A 4,249-nucleotide genomic window follows, 5' to 3' on the forward strand; every position below is an offset into this window, starting at 1 on the left:
ACTAGTGACCGAAACAAGACGATTAACGAAACTTTCCGACCCCGATTTTTTGGTGGGTAGATTTCAATTACCCCGGAAGCATGGTAATCATAATAATGATCACTTTTATTTTTTTGTTCGGGGGTTGAACGGCTGTCATCCAAGAATGATGATCAAAATAATAATAAGCAGTGCCTACAAACTCTGCGGCGGGACAAGAATCGACACCGACCGCAGGAGGAAGTCATGCTTCAGTCTGTGCACCGAACGACGTGTACAAACTAATTTGGTCATTATTGGCAACTTGAAAGTTTGTTTACGAAATTTGATTTTAACAGTCTCGAGCAAAATGAGGGCCCTGCAGTTAGGGCTGCTGAGGCAAGAGTCCGAGAGCAACGTCCCCCACCCCCTTGCAATAGTTCTAATTGTACTGGTGACACAGAACTCTCTATCAAACGACTCTGCAAGTACGCAATGAATCCCTGTTAAGGGCCACTCACCAGGTTTGACAATTTTGAGCTGACAAGCGCAATGCGTAGACGAGGTATTCATTATGACGTCTGCCAAACTTTGCAACGCTACGCGCCACGGAAACGGGTCAAATTTCAAGATGAAACCTGCTCCCCCTCCCCTCTGCCGGCGCACGCGTAGAGAATGAGGGCGTGACGTAGGCGTAGGAATGGCCCTACGTACACGGCAATGCAGTGACGTTGGTCCTCTACGTAAACGAGTCTGCTCTGACGTTGTCAACAGTATACCACGTGACATGGCAAAAATTATTTAACATGCGTAGTTTATGTATTTGTTGCTTCAAGAGATTAATAAAACTTGAAATATGAGACGCAATAAAATTGTGCACGTTTTTCTTACATTTTTTTTTTTCCTGTAAAATGCTACAAAATGCAGGGCTCATGTGCCAGCGTTTCGCATGCGTTCGTGTCCCCGCGGTCAGCGCATTGAGCAGACGACCGCCGTGGAACGCTCCTACGCGTTCGCGCACTCATTGTGCTCATCTACTCTACCGCGTCTAAGCTAGCGTCTCCAAACCATCCCGTAGAAACAGGCAGAATACCACAAAACAACGCTGGTCAACAAAGAAACGCAGCTCGCGTTCTCGGGGGTTGGACTTTTCGGGCACGTCACCTCATGGTCGGGTGCCGGAGAGGGTGGGGAAGAGATTTGGCTTGCGAAGGCTACGTGGAGGAGCGGCAAGGGTTTCGAAGCTCGCCTCCTCTCATCCTCATTTCGCGCCGCTTCAAAAAACCCGTTTTCTCCACTCGCGATGAACCGATTCGAAAAATTTTTGTGGCAAAATGTTCCTCATCGGACACCCAACTACTTCCACTGTCTAACTAAAATTCGGTAGGGAGCCTGGTGAGTGGCCCTTTAAGAGTAAAGTGAAAAAAAAAAGGCTATTAAGTATTTGATACAAAATGTGTTCGAAATTTAATCCGATTTGCTAATGGCACTACTCGAACCACACCCAATCGTAGTACGAGTGCGTCCCATTTTTTACAGTACACATTTTTCTCCCTTTCGGAATGCAACACGTCCAATGTCACCCACATTAACTTTCCTTTTTTAACACGCAGCACGGTCTCCAAAAGCAATATAAGATACAACGCGACGCTGTAGTGCCCCCGTGATTGCCCCAGTCGTATCTAATGAGCCGGTTCATCGGAAAGCACTCGATGGGATCAAGTGAAGCCCACGAAAGAAGAAAAAAAAAAAGAAGGAGAGAAGAGTCGATTTCCTTTTGTGGTACAGTAAAAGAGATAGAGGTAAAAAAGAAAGGTCAGCTGAACGCCCTTTTTACTGGTGCCATTTCTTTTCTCGGTCTGTCGCAATGGCCGTCGTCTCTTCAAGGCATTAACGAGGCGGCGGATGAAAGGCCCAGCAAACTAACAAGAGAATCAAGCAGCTCGTTCACGCAAACTCCACGGTATACCGGCGCTTGTAGTCTCCACTGCAGGATACGGGACCAACTATAGCGTTCACATACGGAACATTACGGCATACCGACCTTCCCGTCAACGCAATGCCATTTATTAACTATATTAAAATTAAATTATTCGGCTAGCGTTAGACAACCACGATACTATTTTGAGGTAAGAGGGGTCTCCGGGTTCACTCACACCGCAATGAATGAAATTACGCAGCCTTGTCGGCCCCGGTTTTCTTTTTGACCTACGTGAAACAATTGATGGACACGCGCGGCAAGTAACAGGGTGCTATCATTCGACGAATGACGTTGCAGGCATTTGTAATATCGCTGAAACAATTGAGTTATTCGTTGCAAAAAAAAAAAAAACGGCAGTGCTGTAGTGGTGATCATTTAACAAAAATTATCAGACTAGCAGTAGTTCCAAGGTGCCAGTCATCAACAGGCTGTCCTGTGAAATACCACGGGAAAGCTGTACTACTAATACAACTACTACTACTACTACTACTACTACTACTACTAATAATAATAATAATAATAATAATGATAATAATAATAATATAACCTTCCTTCGCGCGCTGCAACAATATGAAACGCTAACGTGTTCCGCAGCACACTTTGGCTGAGTGCATTTTGAAAACTGATGCTAGTGCCAGTTTCGAGACTATTTAAGATTGCACGTTGTAGCTGTAACGTGTGCTACGAAACATACAAGCATGTTAGTGCCATATCTTCACTAAGGAATGCCCAGCTGCGCCTCACCGGTGCAAACTATCGCCTCTGACTTGTGGGGGGAAAAAAAGAAAAAAACACGTAAAATTTAAGGCAAATATAAAAATAGGCGATGTAGTGCTAACACGCACAGCTGCATTTGCCATAGTGGTGGTGGTGCTTTTTTTATCATCAAAGTTTATTTTTACTGCGCATACGAACACCCACATTTCGAGGTGCCGCCAAGAACACAGGGACAAAAATCAAGCGGTTCTCAACTTCCAAGTTGCGCAAGGCATCGCTTGTCAAAAATCTCTACGATTTACAAATGACGTTCGTCAAGCACGCCTAGAAGCAGCAAACATTTAGGCCGGCATTCAAAACTCACAGCTGTTTACCGTAGTATTCGTTTCTCGCACGTGCGCATCCACTAGCACACCGTTATATATATATATATATATATATATATATATATATATATATATATATATATATATATATATATATATATATATATATATGCGTGAGTGAACATCATATACATGGTTGAAACGCGCAAGCGCGTTTCAACTGCGTCACTCAACCTCGTCGCACGTCACGAAACGCAGCTCGAATTTCACTTCAAAGCATCGGGGCGAACACCTGCTGTACGTTCTGACATTCCGCCGAAGAGTGCGGCATCACGGAACTAAACACAAACATCGCAGTTGTTACACCTTACGCTTCCGCACTCATGCCGGTAGGGCATCGCAGAGGGTACCTTTCTACGCACGCACCAACTGGGCCCTTACAAAACCTACAATAAAGGCTCGCGTTGCGAACGACCCGTGAAACTGCTGGACTTCTGAGATTATGAAACAGGGGGGGATTATTGGCGATGACACAGGCAACGGAAAAGTAATCGGATTCTAAGCACGAGTCGCTGCTCGAGGCGCTGCCAAAAAACAAAGCGTGCACGAAGTTTCACGCAAGGAAAAGTTCTGCAAGACGTCCGGCACTCTACCATACGCTTCGCTCATTTCATTGTTAAACGGCACATCACGTATCGATTTTTTTGTTTTCACGCGAGACGCTAACTTCGCAGCATGTCCCGAAAGATTGCAGTAGTGTTTTCTTCTTCGCACGCCAAGTTGTGACTACGTTAAGAAGAGTCCGAAAACTCACCGTATATCTGTGTCCCGAGCGCTTCTCACATTGCAGTACTCCGGACGAATTGGTTCCCAGCACAAATCGCAGTTCACAAGCACAGATCGGCAAAGCACATAGCACACACAACGCACACACCACACGACCAACGCTACACTACTCTACCGCAATGGCGGTTGTCACGTGACTCGAAACGACCGACTTTACTGAAAGTGAGTCGTGCAATGTTTTGCAAATTAAGCAAGCAACGTCTGGCTTGTTTTTCTGCTATAAATAAAAAATTTAATGTGTACTCATTAACACATAAGTAATTTCTAAAATCTTGTTTTAAGAAAGTGAAACCTTCAAGATTGCTTTTAAACTTTGATTGCCAGTCTCAAAGGCGATGTTTGTGTATATTGCAAGAAAGCAAAAATTACGTCAACGCCGCCATCTTTAAAACTTTTGCACATTTCTCTTTCTGCCGGCAGG

General features: G+C 44.8%; 1 protein-coding gene across 1 annotated transcript in view; it reads right to left on the minus strand.

Annotated features, from left to right (window-relative positions):
* Positions 1–3,955, minus strand: part of LOC119178453 (protein tyrosine phosphatase Meg) — a 365,579-nt gene extending 361,624 nt beyond the window's left edge. Inside the window, exon 1 of the mRNA XM_037429656.2 lies at positions 3,797–3,955. The gene's annotated coding sequence lies outside the window, so the exon portion shown is untranslated. The remainder of the gene's footprint in view (positions 1–3,796) is intronic.
* Positions 3,956–4,249: the final 294 nt, after the last annotated feature.

Source organism: Rhipicephalus microplus, chromosome 1 (assembly GCF_043290135.1).
Source record: "Rhipicephalus microplus isolate Deutch F79 chromosome 1, USDA_Rmic, whole genome shotgun sequence".
Lineage (NCBI taxonomy): Eukaryota > Metazoa > Arthropoda > Arachnida > Ixodida > Ixodidae > Rhipicephalus > Rhipicephalus microplus.